General features: G+C 35.4%; 1 protein-coding gene across 1 annotated transcript in view; it reads right to left on the reverse strand.

Annotated features, from left to right (window-relative positions):
* The window catches only part of BRD10 (bromodomain containing 10), a 137,358-nt gene that overhangs the window by 88,170 nt on the left and 27,906 nt on the right, over positions 1 to 21,282 (reverse strand). The window lies entirely within an intron of this gene.

Here is a 21,282-nt window from a genome sequence, read left to right on the forward strand (position 1 = left end):
AAATAAAATAAAATAAAATAAAATAAAATAAAATAAAATAAAATAAAAAATAAAATTTTTTTAAATTGGGGAGCACTGGGTGGCTCAGTTGTTAAACACCCAACTCCTGATTTCAGCTCAGGTCATGATCTCACGGTTCATAGGTCGAGCCCCATGTCAGGCTCTGTGATGATGGTGTGTGGTCTACTTGAGGTTGTCTCTCTCTCCCTCTCTCTCTGCCCCTTCCCTGCTTGCTCGCTCTCTCTCTGAAAATAAATAAACTTAAAAAAATTTTTTAAATTAAAATTGGATGAAAAGTGAGCCATAAATCTTTGTAATCTTGCATTAGACAATATGTTCTTACGACACCAAAAGCAAAAGCAATGAAGGAGAAAATAAAGTGGAGCCATCAAACTCAAAAACTTTTGTGCCTTTAAAAGACATAATCAAAGTGAAAAGACTGAAAATGGAAGAAAATTTTTGCAAATCATATATCTAATGAGAGACATATAACCTGAAAATATAAGGAACACTTATAACTCAGTAATAATAAAAGGCAACCCAAGTTTAAAAAATGGGTGAAGGATCTGAATTGACATTTCTCCAAAGATATACAAATGAACAATAAGCACACATAAAGACACTGAACATTATTATTCATTACAGAAATGTAAATCAAAACCACTGTAAGACAGCTATTCATACCCATTAAGAGGACTGTAACAAGAGAGTTAACAAGTATTGGTCCAAAGGTGGAGAAACTTGGAAACCACTATCAGTTTCTCAGAATGTTAAACATACAGTTACCATGTGATCCAGCAATTCTTCTTCTAGGTATATACCCAGGAGAAATGAAAAGACGTATCTACACAAAAACCTGTATATGAATGGTCATAGCAGCATTACTCACAATAGCCAAAGAATGGAAACACCCCAAATGGCCATCAATTGCTCAATGAATAAAGAAAATGTGGCATATCTGTACAATGGCATATTTATCAATTTAAAAAATGCTGATACATGCTACAACACAGGATGAATCTTGGAAACATGATACTAAGTGAAAAAAGCCATCCACAAAAACTACATTTTGTATAATTCCATTTATATGAAATGTCCAGAAATCTATAGGGACAGAACATAGGTTAGGAACTTCCTAGGATTAGGAAGGTCAGGGGAAATGGTGAATGACTATCAATAGACTTTCTTTCTGCAGTGATGAATGTTCTAACATTGACCGTGGTAATGGTGGAACAAGTCTGTGAATATACTAAAAGCAACTGAATTTTACACTTTAAATAGGTGATTTGTATGGTGTATCATATATTTCAATAAAGCTGTCAAAAAAAGGGGGAAAACACATAAGGTTTGGGAAGCAGAAATAAGAATAACAACAACAAAGGAGGGAAAATATAATTTATCTTGCTCGTGATTCAAGAGAATTGTTCCTCTAGAAAAGATGTATGAAAGTACAGAGATAGGACTAGTTCCTGGACTCTAAATGAAAACTGAGGCAAAATAATGTCTGATACCGGATATTTTTCTGTACTATCCCACTATAACCTGCAAAACCAATACACAGTTAAGTACACCACTTTGGTAGTATCAGAACTTTCTCTTTTACAGAACAAGCCTACTTTTATATTTTTGGCTAAGAGATCACACTACAAGTACCTTGCTAATACAGATACAATAAATTATCTAATCAAGTAGTACTGGTTCATTTTCAACAACTAAAAGAAACTGTCATTTGTGATTTAGCATTTATACATATTAATTATATTTGAACAAGCAATGTTAGGTATTCTTCATAAAACTCAATTTTTTTTCAAATGTGCTTATAGTTTTGAGGACTTTAAACCTTTTACTGAATGGAAGCATTGGTGGGCTGGTTAGAATGTGGGTTCAAAAGCCCACACAATCAGTAGAAGGGTGTACCAGAAACAAGAGTCCCCTCCCTTGTCCCCAACTATAGGGCTATAACAAAAATTGTTCTCCCAACAGAAGTGGTAGATGGAAAAAGTAACATCTCTCCTAAGAATATGTAACTACAAACTGACTCTCACATGGATTTATTGCTGATAGTCACATTTCTAGGTGCTCAGAAAAATATCACACTAAGAACCAAGTTTAATGTGGTCTCATGCCAAATTTGTTGTCTGGTACTTGAACAGAAAAAAAAAAATCATATCTCTAAGGAAATGTATCTTACACCTATCTTAAAAAATTCCCACTGATACAGCTGACAAAAATTTAGTTCACAGCCAAAGATTACAAAACATAAGAAATAAAGTATTGTAAGGGACAGGGAAAAAATCTAGTCCCCCAAAACCATGGATAGGAATTACAGGAAATACAAAATATATTGTTTAGTGAAAAGAAAGTGAAAACATGGATTGAAAAAAAAAAAAGACTATAAAAAGCAACAAAGTAGTTGTGAAAAGAAAATACAGAACTTCTAGATATGAAAAATACAAATATTAAAAGAAAAAAACAGATTTACAGTTAACTCCTCAACAGCAACGATGGAGGCCAACAGACAATGGAATATCATTAATGCACTTAAAAAAAATCAATGTAAATTTCCATTTAGAGCAAAAAGACCTTTCAAAAAATAAAGACAAAAATAAAAATATTTCAGACAAACAAAAACTCAATATTTGTGATGAACAGAGCCCCACTTAAAGAAATTCTTGAGAATGAAATCTAAAGATGGAAGGACAGTGATTCTTGACTCAAGATCAGATACAGGAAAAGAGAAAAAAAGTAGTGATAGGAAAAGAGAAAAAAAGTGGTGACATATATCTATATAGACATGGCATAAAGTAATGATAAAAATGTTTTATAGATTTTAAAAAGAAGACAGAATTAAAATACATTACAACAACAGGAAATAAGCTCGGTAAAAAATGATTAAAGTGAAATGTATTGCAAAGTCTTTGCATTAATCAGGAAGGTAAAAATGCTGATTGATTTTAAACTTTGTAACATTCAAATTAGCAGAAATAGAAACATTTAAGAAAAAATGATACAATAATCAAAAGTGGTGGGTTCAGCTAAAAGAGTATTATGAGGGAAATTTATACATGAAGAAGGTATATTTAAGATGACAGAGTCATCCTGAGTCACCTTGCACCATAGACACCAAGGCAACAACCACATCTAACTCATGCAACTAACTCTGAAAATGACATGAAGATTGGCAGAACAGATCTTCTATAGGTAGTTGCAGAGAGAAGGCCACCGTTAAAAAGGGCAAGAGGGGCAGACACGCAATCAGGAACCAAACTCCCGGTGAACCTAACCACAAATGGGAGGGATAATCACAAGCACAGAGGAGTGAGGGATAGCAGTTACCACTCCCTGGCCCTGGGGACTCACAAGTCTCCGTAACATCTAGCTTTGAAAATTAGTGGGACTTAAGTCTAGGAACTTTAAAAAAAATCAACAGGGTTTAACTCCAAGAGAGCAAGCACATGATAGGAAACCGAGTCCTTGCCCCTAAAGAGCCAGCATGCTAAAAAGTTTGGTCCAAGACACAGCACAATATCAACAGTTTGGAAAGTACCTAGGGTATACATGAAGGAGATATTCACTAATCTTAGGACTTTTGCCAGAAGGGCAAGGATGTGCAGATTTCTCCAGGAACAAAAGTGCTGGCAGGCACCATTTTTCTTACCTTTCCCCAGTGTAGACAGTCAGATGCTTTGGAGAGCCAATGCTATCACTCTTCATCAACCTTGCCAGCACCACAGGCCTTGCCCTGACATTACCCTGCAGACCCACACCACCCAACATGCCTACATGAGAAGGCAACCCCTCCATGACAGCTTCTACACTGCCATACCATCAGGCAGTCTCAGTTGGTACTGGCACTACTCCAAACTGACTCCCTAGGTGGGGGTGAAGGTTGTGTACGTGAGGAGATAACCACACACGCCAGCATGTCTGTAGTTTCTGCAGCTAGGCCTCTGAGCTGGCTGTACAGGGAGCAAGAACAGATCTTCAATGTGCCTGTAGCTATTGCAGAAGCAAACTGTAGCCAGCCAGGCTGAGTCTCCACTATATCCACCACTGTGCTCCTAGCAACTGTGGCTCAGCCACAACTGGAGGGCACGTGCAGCCTACACAGGGACATCCCTGGAGTTTCTAATTATGGTGACTAGCGGGGATTGTGCTACAGGTCACTTCAGGACCTCTCCAGGAGACCACTTCTTTTTTTTTTTTTTTTTTTTTTAATTTAGTTAGTATGTAGGTATGTATGTAATCTCTATTCCCAACATGGGGCTCAAACTCACAACCCCAAGATCAAGAGTTGCATGCTCTCCCAACTGAGCCAGTCAGGCACCCCTTACAGGAGGTCACTTCTTACAAGACCAGGAGAAGACAGAGAAAAGGGGGCAGAAAACTAAATGAAGAAATAATGGCTGAAAACTTCCCTAACCTGAGGAAGAAAGCAGACATCCAGGTCCAGGAATCAAAGAGAGGCCCAAACAAGATGAACCCAAAGAGGTCCACACCAAAATACTTAATAATTAAAATAACAAAAATTAATGATACAGAAGGACTCTTAAAAGCAGCAAAAGAAGTTATATACAAGGGAAACCCCGAAAGCTATCAACTGATTTTTCAGCAGAAACTTTGCAGACCAGAAGGGAATAACATGATATATCCAAAGTGCTAAAAGGAAAAAAACTACAACCAAGAATAACTATCCAACAAGGTTATCATTCAGAATAAAAAGACAGAGAAGGAATATCCCAAACAAAAGTTAAAGGAGTTAATTGCTACTAAAGCAGTGTTCTAAGAAATGTTAAAGGGAATTGTTTAAGTGGAAAGAAAAGGCCATAACAGAAGAAAGAAAATTATAATAGGAAAACATTTCACTGGCAAAAATAAACATATAGTAAAGGCAGTAGATTACTTATAAAGTAATAGAGGTTAAAATTAAAAAAGTGGAAAAATCAATTATATCTAGAAATTAGTCAAGGGATACACAAAATCAAAAGATGTAAAATATGACATCATAAACATAAAACATGGAGGGAAGAATAAAGATTTAATGCTTCTAGAATGTGTTTGAACTTAAATGACCATCAACTTAATATAGATTGCTATTACACACAGGATGTTATATATGAACCCAATGGTAACTACACAACAAAAACCTGTAAGACATACAAAAGAAGAGAAAGGAATTCAAGCATAACACTAAAGAAAGCCATTGAAACCACAAGGGAAGAGAGCAAGAGAAGAAGAAAGCAACAGAGAATAACTACAAAAACAACCAGAAAATAATTAACAAAATGGCAATAAATAAATACCTGTCAATAATTACATTAAATATAAATAGACTCAAGGCTCTAATAAATAAACATAGAGTGACTATATGGACAAAAAAAAACAAGACCTGTCTATATGCTGCCTACAAGAGATTTACTTCAGATCTAAAGGTACATACAGACTGAAAGTGAAAGAATAGAAAAACATATTCCATGCAAATGGAAGCAAAGGAAGGAAGAAAGGAAGAAAGAGAGGGAGGGAGGAAGAGAGGGAAGAAGGCAGGCAGGCAGGGTGGCTAGCTGGCTGTCCTGGATAGCAATACTTATATCAGACAAATTATACTTTAAAACAAACACAGTGACAAAAGACATAGAAGTATATTACATAATAATAAAGGTATAATTCCAACAATAGGATATAACAACTGTTGATATGTTTTCACTCAACACAGGAACACCTAAATGCATTAAGGAAATATTAACAGATGTAAACAGAGAAACTGAAAGCAATACAATAATAGTAGGGGGACTTTAACATCCCACTTACATCAGTGGGTAGACCATACAAACAGAAAATCAAAAAGGAAACAATGGCTTTGAATGACACATTAGAGCAGATGAACCTAACAGATATATACAGAACATTCCATCCCAAAATAGCAGAATGAATTATTCTCAAGTGCACATGAAGCATTCTCCAGAATAGATCACATGTTAGCCCACATAATAAGTTTCAATAAACTTAAGAAGACTGAAATCATATCAGGCATCTTTTCCAACACAATGGTATGAAACTAGAAATCAATTACAAGGAAAAAACACATGAAGGCTAAATAATATGCTCCTAAACAACTAATGGGTCAATGAAGAAATCAAAGAAGAAATAAAAAAATACATGGAGACAAATGGAAATGAAAACACAACAGTCCCAAATCTTTGGGATGCAGCATAAGCTGTTCTAAGGGGGTAATTTAAAGCGATATAGGCCAACCTCAAGAAACCAGAAAGATCTCAAATAAACAATCTAAGCTTACACCTAAAGGAATTAGAAAAAGGAAAAAGCCCAAAGTTATTAGAAGGAAACAATGATTAGAGTGAAAATGAAATGGAGACTAAAAATAAACAATAGAAAAGATCAATGAAACCAGGAGCTAATTCTTTAAACAAAACTTATAAACCTCTAGTAAGATTTATCAAGAAAAAAAAAAGCAGACTCAAATAAGTAAAATCAGAAATGAAAGAGAAGTAGTAACTAATACCACGGAAGCTCAAAGAATTATAAGAGAATACTATGAAAAATTATATGCCAACAAATTGGACAACCTAAACAAAATAGCTAAATTCCCAGAAACAATCTTCTAAAACTGAATCAGGAAGAAATAGAAATTCTGCACAGACTGACTACAAGTAATAAAATTGAATCTGTTATTAAAAAATTCCCAAGAAACATATGTATAAGATCAGATGGATTCACAGAACAGTTCTACCAAACATTTAAAGAGTTAATACCCATTCTTTTCAAACTTTTCCAAAAAAAAAAAAAAGAAGAGAAAGGAAAACTTCAAAATTTATTCTATAAGGCCATCATTACGTTGATACCAAAACCAAAGACACTACAAAGAAAAAAAAACTATAGGCCAATATCCCTGATGAACACAGGTGGAAAATCTCAACAAAGTATTAGGAAACCAAATTCATGAATACATTAAAAGATCATTCACCACGAACAAGTGAGATTTATTTCAGTAATGCAAGGAGATGGTTTAATATCAAAAATCAATCAACATGATACATCATATTAACAAGAAGGATAAAAACCATATGATCCTCTTGATAGATGCACAAAAAGCATTTGACAAAATATAACATCCATTCCTGATTTAAAAAAAAAAGAACTATCAACAAAGTGGATGGAGGGAACATTCCTCGACATAATAAAGGCTATGTTAAAAAAACTTACAGCTAACATCATAATGGTGAAAAAACTGAAAGCTTTTCCTTTAACATCAAGAACAAGGCAAGAATGTTCTCTCTCACCATTTTTACTCAACATAGAACTAGAAGTCCCAACCACAGCAATCAGACAAGAAAAAACAAAAAAAAACAAAACAAAGAAACAAAAAAAACCCCAAAACTAAAAGGCACCCGAACTGGTAAGGAAGAAGTAAAACATTTACTATTTGCAGATGACATAATACTACTTATAGAAAAAAAACAAAAACAAAAACAAAAACAAAAAACCCTAAAGATTTCATCACAAAACTATTACAATAAGTAAATTCAATACAGTTTCAAGATACAAAATTAACATACTTAAGTCTACTGCATTTCTCTACACTAATAGCAAAGTGGCAAAAAGAAATTAAAAGAACAATCCTACTGACAATTGCACAAAAAAGAAACCTAGAAATAAATTTATCCAAGGAAGTGAAAAGACCTTTGCTGTAAAAAGTATAAGACATTGATAAAAGAAAGTGAAAACAACGCAAGTGGAAAAATTTACCATGCTGATAGACAGCAATAATTAATATTGTTAAAATATCCATACTACTCAAAGCAATCTATAGATTCAATGTAAGCCCTATCAAAAAATGAATAGTACTCTTCACAGAACTAAAACAAATAATCCTAAAATTTGTTTGGGAGCCACAAAAGGCCCCAAACAGCCAAAGCAATCTTGAGAAAGAAAAACAAAGCTGGAGGAATCATGCTCCATAATTTCATATTATACTATAAAGCTATAGTAATCAAAACAATATGACACTGGCACAAAAACAGACACATAGATCAATGGAACAAGGTAAGAGAGCCCAGAAATAAAACCACACTTATATGATCAATTAACCTACAACAAAGGAGGCAAGCGTATACAATGAGGAAACAATAATTCTTTCAATAAATGGTGTTGGTGGGAATGTAAATTGGTACAACCACTGTGGAAAACAGTATGGAGGCTCTTCAGAAAATTAAAATAGAAATATCATGTGATCCAATAATTCCACTACTGGGTATTTACCCAAAGAAAACAAAAAACACTGATTTGAAAAAATACATGCACCCTGTTTACTGCAGCATTATTTACAACAGCCAAAATATAAAAGCAACCCAAGTGGACACTGACAGATGAATGGATAAAGAAAATGTGGTGGATACATAGAATGGAATGTTACTCAGTCTTAAAAAAAAGAATGAGATCTTGCCATTTACAACAACATGGATGGATCCAGAGGGTATAATGCTAAGTGAAATGAATCAGACAAAGACAAATACCATATGATCTCACTCACATATGTAATCTAAAAAAAAAAACCAAAAGAACAAACACAAAAACAGACTCATAAATAAAGAGACTATACTGGTAGTTGAAAAGGGAGGAAGTGGATGGAGGAGAAAATAGCTGAAGGGATTTAAGAGGTAAAAAGTTTCCAGTTATAAAATAAATGTGCCACAGAGATGAAAAGTACAGCATACAGCAGTCAATACTGTAATAATATTATACACTTATGGAAATGAGTAATGTACAGAATTGTCGAATCACTATGTCAGACACCTGAAACTAACATAACACTGTATGTCAACTATACATCAATGAATACTTCTTTTAAAAAAGAATGTACATTTAGAAAAGTTGAAAATCAAATACATAAGTGTTCATTAGAAAAAAAGAAAAAGCAAATCAAAGTTGAAAAAAGAAAATATAGAGTAGAAGTCAATGAAATAGAAAACAAATATACAAGAGAAAAATCATTAAATCCAAAAGTTGGGTCTTTGAAAACATTAACAAAATTTGATAAATGCTTAGCAAAGTCACTCAAGAAAGCATGCGTGTGTGTGCTTGCATGTGCACACACACACTCCATCCAAAAAATGAAAATGTCACATCCTGTAGATCCTACAGACATAAATGATTTAAGGATATTATGAGCAATTTTATGCCAGATAACAATTTAAATAAATCAGCCAAGTCTTTCGAAAAACATGAATTAACAAAACTGATGGAAGAAGAATGAAAACTTACATAATGTTTATCTATTAAAGAAACATAATTTAAAATCTTCCCCACATTGAAAAACTGGGGTCCTAAGGCCTTCACTACATGATTTCACCTCAAAAATTTTAGTGAATGCAATATTAGAAACAAAATATAAGAGACATGTTAAAGAAGTAAAAGAGGGAATTAAAGTAAGTAACAAATTATCAGAGAATTTCGAAGAACCATCTTTTGGATTTGGATTTTGTTTAGGCAATTTGAAAACAAAACTAAAGAAACTTCTAGAAATAGGGGCTCCTAGGTGGCTCAGTTGGTTGAGCATCTGACTTCAGCTCAGGTTCAAGCCCCGCATCGTGCACTGTGCTGACAGCTCAGATCCTGGAGCCTGCTTCGGATTCTGTGTCTCCCTCTCTCTGCTGCCCACCTGCCCATGCCCCACTCGTGCTCTCTCTCTCTCTGTGTTTCTCAAAAATGAACATTAAAAAAAAATTTTTAAGGACACTTTCAGAAATAAAAAAGTATAAACACAAAAATAAAATATTCAATGGATAGGTTAAATAGTTGATTGTATGTAGGAAAAGGCAGAGCTGAAGAAATTTCAAAGAATTCAGTGCAAAAAGACAAAAGTATAAAATGTATGGAAGAGATATAAAGACCAATGAAGGACAGATTGCAATCTAACAACCAACCAACTGGAGCTCCAGAAAATAAGAATAGAGAAGAGGGGTAGGAAGATGGTGATGACAGCAATATTTGAAGACACAATGGCTAAGTATTTCCTAGAACTACTGAAGGACACAAATCTTCAATTCAGGAAACCCAAGAAAATAAATTAAGAAAGCCACACTTGGGCACATCATAATAAAACAATAAAATATCAAAGGCAAAAAAAAAATCATACAAGCAGAGAAGAAAAAAGATTACATACACAGAAATGACAAAAGGACTGAAAGACACATTAACAGCAACAAAATAAACCTGAAACAGTACCACTCATGAATGAAGATAAATTAATGTTTCCAATTGGATAAAAAAAGTAGAACTGATTCTAACAAAAGTAAAAACTTCTAAAGTGTCTTCTGCTTCCACCCTAAATGAAAGAACAAGGAATCAGATTTACTCTCCCACCAGAACCAAACAAAAAAATCCTGTCAAAATAGATAACAGGATGGTTTATAGGAACCTAAGTATCAAGCAAAGGACAATGATCCTCTAAGAAATGGGAAGCAGACAAGGTGAGCCCAGCAACTGTGGCAGTTTATTGCCTGCTGAGATTTTCCAGGCCATGATGCAGGAAGGGGAAACCCAGGCAAGAGTCCAGAGATAGGAAGGCAGCTAGAGTCTTCAGGGCACAACACCAAAGAGGAGACAGCTGAAGGAAATGAGAATACCAAAGATGTTCAGAGGATCCCCTTTGAATATTCAGAGTACTAATTAGTGCATGCATGTTAGGTAACAAGCCAAGGCTAGGTAGGGGAAAAATACCCCCAAAATTAGAAAACAATATCTATTCCTACTAGACATACTAGAAGAACTCACAAATCATGGGACAGCAAATAGAATACTTGGTAGTAGAAAATAATTAGCCCTAAACTGGCCATTGCTCTGGACCCAGGTAACAAATCCTAAAAGATCCAAATGATCAAACTGTTTCCAAGTAATTTAATTGCATTCCAGAAAAAAACCCATTAAGATTTACAGGAATAAAATATGGGAATAAAAACACGTAGCATCCTCCAAGACAAAACCATGTTTGCCACCAAAACCAGCAGGCCTACAATGAACTAGAAAACACATGACCTATATAAGGAGAAAAATCAATCAAAACTGGCCCAGAAATGAAAACAAATGTTAGAATTAGCAAAGAAGGCCATTAAAGTAGTTATTTAAACCATAATCAATACAGTCAAAAGATTAACTAGAGACATAAAGATATAAAATAGATAACAATCAAACTTTGAGAGATGAAAACTACAATGTCTGAGATGAAAATATACCATATTTACTAATGGCAAAGTAGACATGGCAGAAGAAAAGATTAGTGAACTTGAAGACAGTGATAGAAACTACCCCAATTTAAAGATACAGAGAAAATACTTCTAGAGTATATAATTCAGGAAGAAAGAAAAAAATGACCACAGAAAGAAGTTCTAAGATGTAAGGATGAGAGAACAAATCAACTGTTAACCATGTTACAAAAAACAGTAATTACAATAATGTCTAGTTTAGGGTAAAAAATGAGACAGAGCTAAATTATCATTTAACAATAATATGTAAGATTGATGAGGCAGAAGAGATCAAATTAAGAACAGACATAAAGAGAGCATGGAACTTCCAAATCAGTGGAAATGGCTGTAAGCGAATAAAATCTTCATCTTCCACAGATGGACTTCACTAGATAATGCCAAAACAAAATATCAAGAAATAGCAATATAAGCATGCAATTTGAAATGTGGAAACAATCACTAAAAGAAATATCTAAAGGAGGATAATTTCTGACTCATCGACTTGAGGTTGAGCTGAAGTAAGGTTGCTTTCATTATAAACCTTAATAGAACCACCTGACTTTTATACTAAAAAGCCTGTGTGGTGCACCAGGGTGGCTCAGTCGGTTAAACATCTGACTTTGGCTCAGGTTATGATCTCACGGTTCACGGGTTTGATTCCCCCTGTCAACTCTGTGCTGACAGCTCAGAGCCTGGAGCCTGGAGCCTGCTTCAGGTTCTGTATCCCCACCTCTCTCTGCCCCTCCCCAACTCGTGCACACGTGCACACACACACACACACACTCTCTCACTCTCTCTCAAAAGAAAACAATTAAAAAATTAAACTAAAAGTCCTGTGAAATTAAAAAAATTAAACTAAAAGGCCTGTGAAATGAAAAAAATTTCTCAAACCAACTTTTCAAAAGCTAAAGAATATAAGCCAGGTAATATTAAAGAGTCTGTTTATCTTAAATTTATAGATATTGTGTCTTTTACCATGAAAATGAGTTTCTCTACACTTCAGATACTAAGAAGAGTAGACACTTCTTCTTCAATATTCTGCTATTAATACCAAAAAGGTTGTCCAATTATTTCTCATGGAATATAACTCAGAGTTTCTTTAAAAGTTTGGTATAGAAAACTGTATCTATTGGAACACCAACCATCACAATGCAGGTAATTTAGTACTCTTAGCATTAAAATTGATTTTGGTCAACCCTGTCACAATCAACTCTGTTTCTGCAGAAGTGAAAGAGTAAAACTAGTGCTTGAGAAAGAAAATGAAAGGGGAAGTTGGAACAGACCAAAACACTTTTATGAACTTGTTTTTGCCTACAGTAGTGATAAGCAACCTTTGGTCAATAAAGGTTAGTGACACAGTAATTTCTTTACTCAATTCAACTTATTGATAGGGACACTAAGGACATAGAAGGGTAAGAAAACTTCCTCAGGTGTAGATAGTGGGTTAGCGTAAATGCCAGAAATACAGTTTGCCATTTATAGCACCAAACACAGCATCAATTGGTTTACACTTGGAAGAAGAAAATTAGGCAATGGTGTGATACACACGTCTGTTGGCTCAAGTGCCTGGAAAAGTTATGATATAGTTGGGGCATGATACTGCCAACTGTGGGTATTGCCTGAAGGTACTCAAGGGCTGCTACTCACACTTCTGTTCCTTATAAATGGTACCTTTCAGGGAAGAATGATAGATAGAGTATAAAAAGGCATGAGGAAGAAAAACAAAGTCCAGTGTGGTATACGCAAGCATACCACAGAATAGTTCCTTAGAATTAGAAGTGTGAGTCTCTTCTAATCCTCAGTAGAAATGGGGCCTGCCAAAGAGCTGTAGAGTTAATGTCTATAATTCAACAATTTTTGAAACCTTTGTCAAACATAACATAATTAAAAAAATATTTTAATACTGTATTCTGAAATGCTGGAGCAAACCACATTTTGCTGACAAGGACAGATAAAATTCACCAGATTTCAAGGTTATTCTCAATTTAAAAATTTGCTCAAAGGAGAATTCTACAATCAGATATAGTAGTGCACATTTCTAAAATGTCAGTTCAAAAAATTAAGCCTTCAGTGTTGGAGACATGCTAAAAAATTGTCTGAAGATAATTCTAAAAGCCTTATTTGCTAAATAAAAAGAAAATAAAAGGTAAACAACAACACATGAACAGAAAAAGTGGCCCAAAACTTTTCTTTGACTGGACAAGTCTCATTTTTGATGTTGTTCTTTTTTGGCTTAGAGAGTGTTTACCTGTTACTGTGTGAAACAATAACAGAAGCTATGCCTAAAGTTATTTTGGTCATGTATAACTAAGAAACATTGCTAGTGAGTGAAAAGCTTTACAAAAAATAAATAATGTTTCAAAGTATCCTAACTTTACCAGTTTTATAAATGTTTATTGAATCTTTACCATGTGTAAGGATACAAAGAAATGAAAGCATGGGCTCCACTCTTAAAGAGATTACAATCTGGTAAAAGAAAAAAAAATATATATATGTATGAGATTTAATCCAAAATAATCCATCAATTAAGGAAACAATATAATGTATGCAAATTGAAGGCATGAAAAAAGAAAGCAAGGCATTTGTTTGCATTTTCTTTTTTTTTTTTAATTTTTTTTTAACGTTTATTTTTGAGACAGAGAAAGACAGAGCATGAATGGGGGAGGGTCAGAGAGAGAGAGGGAGACACAGAATCTGAAACAGGCTCCAGGCTCTGAGCCGTCAGCACAGAGCCCGACGCGGGGCTTGAACTCACGAACCGCGATATCATGACCTGAGCCGAAGTCGGACGCTTAACTGACTAAGCCACCCAGGCGGCCCTGTTTACATTTTCTAAAATAGAAATAGTAATATTAGGTATTCAGTCCAGCTTCCTACTTAACTGCCAACAGAAGATCTCTTCTGGCTAAAGCAGAAAAGGAATTTATTTAAAGATTTATTTATTTATTTATTTAAATAAATAAAAGATTTATTTATTTATTTTTATTATTTATTTATTCTTTATATTATTTATTTATTTATTTATTTATTTATTTATTTAAAGATTATTAAAGATTTATTTAAACCTAGTAGGTATGAAAATAGGAATCCCAACCATACTTTGAGAGGTTCTCCAGGAAAAACTATGTTGCCACCACACCTTGATACCTCTGATACTAGGAACATAGAAAACCAGAAGCTCATACCACCATCTTTGCCAAAAGATAAACCCCTGCCCAAGACTGCCACCTCATGTTGCTCTCACGCAATTTTAAAGGTGACAGTATATGACTGGTCATATGCCTCTGTCTTGGCTGTGAGTGGGAATGAGAATACAAATTTTCTACCACCTATTTTGGGAAGCCAGGACTTGTAATATAAAAATCAACAAAAATGTAGGGAAGCTATCCAAAATGCTAGGTGGTCACAAATAATGAATGTCTACTGCATTAAGTCATTGTTATTTTACGGTGCAGAGAAATTGAAAATAAATCACTTAGTAAGTGATAGTTTTTATTTCACAAAAATGTAGAAAATATTTTCAACTCCAGTGATTTCCAAATCAACAAAATACCACTGTTTCATAAATATATGAAACAAAATTATAAGAAACATGCAAAATTATAAGAAACATAAGAAAAATGTACTGAGCTTATGTAAATATATGAAACAAAATTATAAGAAACATAAGAAACATTATAAGAAAAATATATTAAAAAAATGAGAAACTAGCTACTATTCTGGAATCCATATAGTTTTGCAAAAAAGAATGGTGAACAGGCCCAATATTTTTAATAGAGCTAAAGTAGACTTTAACAACCCAAATTGCCACCTAATCATATGATTATATTGTAACAAATTAACAGAAATTTCCTTGAGGATAGGTAACTTTCAATTATAAACAATTTTGTTTTTAAAAAAACCTGTCTAAAACATATTGTATACTTTGCTACATAATAAATGAGATATATAAAATGTAATAAACTTCCCCTAACAGTTCAAGGTCACCATTATAAACAGAATGCAGTGATCACGAGTGGCTTAAAGACTATTTCTGCAACTATAAATTAATCAGCCCTCTCACTCAACTTTCCCAAAATTTTGGGTTGTAGTGTTGTTGTCTCTTAAATCAACAGTGCCCTGTACACCAAGCAGCCCCAAGATTGCCTACTGTTCTGCAGCATTTATGTGAAGATGGACAAACTATTAAGCTTTACTGAACTTTTATTCCTTTCTGTTCAATACACACAATCTGTTGTCTCCTTTGCATTAGTTTCCAATGCACTCCAAATAAATATAGTAATAGAAGAATGCCAGGATTTTGGATTTTTGCAATGTGATTTAAGAAACCATTATTTTAATAGCATGTACCATACAAAAATGGGAAACTAGCTACTATATAAAAATTAAAAGAAAGTGGAGACTCTCTTCCCTCAAGAGATCACAAAACAGACTTAACTATGAAATTTACAAGATTTTAAAAAATAATTTACTTTTATGTTTGTGTCTGCTCAGGTGATCAGCTAAAAACTATCAAATGCCCATAACTGAAATATTACAATATGAAAATATGCACTAGAATTGTTCAGCTTGCCGTCAATTTGAATTTCTGATAGAAATGTTGTTTTAACCTACTTAACAGTATGGAAAATTTATCTTCTCACTTCTTATGCCAAAAGTTTTAACAGAAAAGGTAGAAGGGAGGGGAAGGAGAGTGAGGAGAGGGAGGGGAGGGAAAGGAAGAGAAGAAGATGACAGACAATGAAGATGACAAAGATGAAGAAGACCAAGATGAAGACCAAGACAAAGATGAAGAAGAGACTAAGATGTCACCAATGCCTATGCCCAGAACTGAAGTATAACCACAGTAATCATGTGATCTTTGCACACTTCCTTATCTTCCAATATGACCCTTCCTTATAAGGATTTCAAAGTTCCTGTCTAGAACTGACTTTACAGTGCCTATATTCTCAGCTAGTCTCTGACCAACTCTTAACAAATATTACATAGAATTGAAATTGACAGAATGTAAGGTATCATGATAGATGGCAAGTTAAGTATACACAGGGAGGAAGTGTTTGTTTAGCACTCCCACCTATCATACCACATATTGCTGCCTAAATGTCACACTTTCCTTCTGAGGATTCCAAAGAAATCATGGGATAGGTTAAAAAGACACTTAAAAACCTGCCTGTCCCACTACCTATTTGGCACATTACAAATTTCAATATTTATGTTTAACTATAAAAAAAAAGCATACTTATGTTAGAAAATTTAGAAATCACAGGTTGAAAGAAGTCCACCATTCATGTGTTTTTAGGTGAACTCTACATTTGGATGCACATAAAGTTAACAATCTCCTGGCACTGAAAAGAAGGAAAAAAGGCCACTGTAGCTAGGATAACAAGTATGAGGGAAAGAAAGATAGGAGATAGAGCAGTATACTGAAATTTAAAGGTGAAAGAGAGCCTTATAAATAATATTAAGCCATTAAAGTTTTTGTGTGTACTTGCTTTGTTTGGGGAGGTCATAGGTAATGGGATAGGTAAGTGGCATCAACAAATTTGCATCTCAGAAAGTTCATTCTAGTTTTAATGTAAAAACAGCCTGGAATTAGGCAAGCATGGACACTGTTAAACCAACTAAGAGAAATTTATCATAGGCTTAAGTGAGAAATGAAGAAACTAGATGGAAGTAGAAAAATAGAGGAAAGTGGACAGATTCAAGAAAGATTTAAGAAATAAAACTGTCGAAGGAATTAAGGTGATGCAGAAGTAGGGGAAAGCTGGGCTTTCCTTGTCCCTCAAACACAGCTGTATTGAGGTCAGATCACTTGGAACACCCAGGAAATTGATCTGCAGACTGGCAGAAGGATCTCCATGGTTGGAGGGAGGCAGCATGGCAGGTACAAAGTATGTGGAAGTGAACTGGGGGAGAGAAAAATGGCAGTGCTGTGGAAGGGAGAGAACCCTTTCTGTGGAGAGACAAAAAAGAGAAAAGGAGGAGTTGAGAGAGTGCAGCACTGGATTTGCACAGGAGGAAAACCCATCTGGACAAACACAATGGAGAGCAAGAAGTACTGAATGTTGCAGGTTTTTTGTTTTTTTGGAAACAGCGTTTAGAGCTCAAACTCTGAGGTTCTGGAAGTGTGCAACTTTCTCTGGAGCAGAGCTGTGGCAGAGACTCCTAGGAGAAGGAGGGAACTGGCCCCAGAGCACACAGTGTGGCGTAGAGATCTCCCAGGCACACTAGGAGAGCGCATTCCCCTGCCTGGAGTACTTTTGGAAGAGGGTATATTGCCTTTCCAAGGACAAAAGACCCTGTAAGCTCAGCAAAAGGCCTTTCATAGGCAGGGGACAGAGTTGCACCCAGAGAACATGTAAACTTTTTGCTGCTTTTAGTGGTGCTCTGCCATGGATTCCATGCAACGCACAGAACTATTTTTCTGGGACAAAGGACGTCAGACAGTGTGGAAAGGCTCTGCTCCTGAGGAGGGGGGTGGGTCGCTAAGTGCTAGGTTCTTTAAGATGTCAAGTTTTGAATCCCAGCAGTGCACCAAAGAAAGAACACAGGAGAGCTGTGGTGCAGAGAGAGCTGAACTGCCCTCATATTCTGTGAGGGCTGCCTGAATACCTGGGGGTGTGAGATTCCTTGTCTGGGGACAAGAGATTTGGGTGGTGCCATTTCCTCCCCCCTCCCCCCAATACCAACACAATGGACTTTGCTGGGCAGCAAAGAGGCCCCCGGTAGAGGTGGGGCCCACTTACACCAAACCCTGTCCCCCTATGCTTGGCAAATGCTTATTAACCAGGGCAAGACTGACTGTGAGCCAAGGCAGCCGGCCTTTCCTCCAGAAGACCGGCACAACCAGCACCCATCATGTACCAAGTGTACTGAAAATCCAGTGCTTCAAAATTATACCTGCAGTTTTGGTGGAACTAGGACTAGGCTTACTTTTTTTTCTTCTTTTTCTTTCTTCTTCATTTTTTCTTTTGGAATCAGTCTCACAGTTTCTTGTTTGTTTGTTTGTTTGTTTTCATTTCCTTTTCTATTTTTGGATCAGGCTTCTTTATTCTTTTCTTTTTTCTTCTATTTTTATTTTCTTCTTGTTTTCCCTTTCTGTTTCTTTGGAATCAGCCTTTTAGTTTTTTATTCTCTGGGGTTCCCTCCCCCTTTTTCCCAGGCTTATTTTAACAAACAAATCAAAGCACACCTAGTTAAAGGTCCAAACACTCCCCACTGCAAGCAAGGAGGAGCTCCAGAGAGGACTGACCAGTGGGAAAGAGCAGTCAAAACACAACAGCAGAGTGCACGCAGCATACACCAGAAACACTTCCTCAAGTGCCAGGCCCTAGACAGTATATGACCTCTTTTAAATATAGCATTACTTTTAGGTGTAGGAAATGCAACAAACTTTTAAAACATGCAAAAGACAGAAACTTAGCCAAAATGACAAGAGAGAGGAATTTTCCCCAAAAGAAAAGTCAAGAAGAAATCAAAGCCAGGGGCTTGCTCAAAAGAGATATAAGCAATATATCTGAACAAGAATTTAGAACAAGTCATAAGACTACTAGCTGGGCTTGAAAAAAAGCATAGAAGACACCAGAGAAAGCCTTGCTGCAGAGATCAAAGACCTAAAAAGTAGGCTGAAATAAAAAAATACTGTAACTGAGATGCAAAACTGACTGGATAGAGTCCTAACAAGGATTGAAGAAGCAGAGGACAGAATAGGTGATATAGAAGATAAAATCATGGAAAATAATGAAGCTTAAGAGGGAAAGTAAACTATTAGATCACAAGGGAAGACTTAGAGAACTTAGTGATGCCATAAAATGGAACAATATCCCTATAACAGGAGTCCAAGAAGAAGAAGAAGAAGAAGAACAGGAAAAAGGGGCAGAAGTTTTCTTTCAACAAATTATAGCTGAGAACTCCCCTAATCTGGGGAGGAAAAAGGCATTCAAGTCCAAGAGGCACAGAGAACTTCCCTCAAAATCAACATGAACAGGTCAATACCATGACATACTGTAGTGAAAACTGCAAAATACAAAGGTAAAGAAAGAAATCTGAAAGCAGCTAGGGACAAAATGTCCTTAACCTACGAAGGTAGACACATGGGTTAGCAACACATCTGTCCACTGAAATTTGGCAGGCCAGAAGGGAGTGGCAGGATATATTCAACGTACTGAATGGGTGAAACATGCACCCAACAATTCTTTATTCAGCAAGACTTCATTGCGAATAGAAAGAGACAAAGGGTTTCCCCAACAAACAAAAACTAAAGGAGTCTGTGACTGCTAAACCAGCCCTGCATGAAATTTTAAGGGGTACTCTGAGCAGAGAATGAATGAATGAATGAATGAATGAAATTTAAAAATAAATAAATAAAAAGACCAAAGCAGCAAAGACTACCAAGGACCAGAGAACATCACCAGAAACACCAACTCTACAGGTAACACAATGGCACTAACTTTTTATTTTTCAATAATCACTCTGAATGTAAATGGACTAAAATGCTTCAATCAAAAAGACACAGGGTATCAGAAAAAAATAATAAAACAAAACTCATGTATATGCTGCCTACAAGAGATATCTACACCTGAAGACATGTGCTGACTGAAAGTGAGGGGATAGAGAACCAACTATCATGCTAACGGATGTCAAAAGAAAGCCAGAGTTGCTATACTTATATCAGACAAACTAGATTTTAAAACAAAGACTGTAACAAGAGAAGAAGGGCATTATATCATTATTAGGGGTCTTTTCACCAAGAAAATCGAGCAATTGTAAATATTTATGTCCTCAACTTGGACGAAACCAAATATATAAATCAGTTAATCACAAACATAAAGGAATTCATCGATAATAATACAATAATAGTAGGGAACTTTACTCATCCACATACAGCAATGGACAGATCATCTAAGCAGAAAATCAACAAGGAAACAATGGCTTTCAATGACACACTGGACCAGCTGAACTTAACAGATATATTCAGAGCATTTCATCTTAAAGCAGCAGAATACACGTTGTTCTGGAGTGTATATACAACATTCTGCAGAACAGATCACATACTGAGTCACAAATCAGCCCTCAACAGGTACAAAAAGATCAAGATCATACCATACATGTTTTCCGACTACAACACTATGAAACTTGAAGTCAACCACAAGAAAAAATTTGGAAAGTCCTCAAATATATGGAGGCTAAAGAACATCGTATTAAAAAATAAATAGGTTAACCAGGCAATTAAAGAAGAAATTAAAAAATACATGGAAGCCAATGAAAATGAAAACATGACAGTCCAAACCTTTTGGAATGCAGCAAAGACAATCCTAAGAGCAAAGTATATTGCAATTAAAGCCTATCTCAAGAAGCAAGAAAGGTCCTAAATGCACAACCTAGCCTTACACCTAAAGGAACTAGAAAAGGAACAGCAAATAAAGCTTTAGCCAGCAGAAGAAGGGAAATAATAAGGATTAGAGAAGAAATAAACAATATAGAAACAAACAAACAAAACAATACAACAGGTCAATGAAACTAAAGGCTAGTTCTTGGAAATAAAATTGATAACCCCTAGCCAGGCTTATCAAAAAGAAAAAAGAAAGGATCCAAATAGATAAAATCACAAACAAAAGAGGAGATTTTGCAAACACCACCACAGAAATACAATTATAAAAGAATACTATGAAAAATTATATGCCAAGAAACTGAGCAATCAGGAAGAAATGGACAAATTCCTAAAAACCCATAAACTACCAGGATGCCTAGATGGCTCAGCTGGTTAACCAAGAGTCTGTGCTGACAGTACAGAGCCTGCTTGAAATTCTCTCTCCTCTTTCTGCCCTTCCCCCACTTACACTCTTGCACTCTCTCTCTCTCTCAAAATAAATAAATAAACTTGCAAGGAAAAGAAAAGAAACCCATAAACTACGAAAACTGAAACAGTAAGAAATAGAAAATTTGAACAAACCCATAGCCAGGAAACAAATTGAATCAGTAATCAAAAAATCTTCCAAGAAACAAGAGTCCTGGGCCGGATGGC

The sequence above is a fragment of the Herpailurus yagouaroundi genome, unplaced genomic scaffold (genome assembly GCF_014898765.1).
Source record: "Herpailurus yagouaroundi ecotype Mexico unplaced genomic scaffold, PumYag 252, whole genome shotgun sequence".
Classification (NCBI taxonomy): domain Eukaryota; kingdom Metazoa; phylum Chordata; class Mammalia; order Carnivora; family Felidae; genus Herpailurus; species Herpailurus yagouaroundi.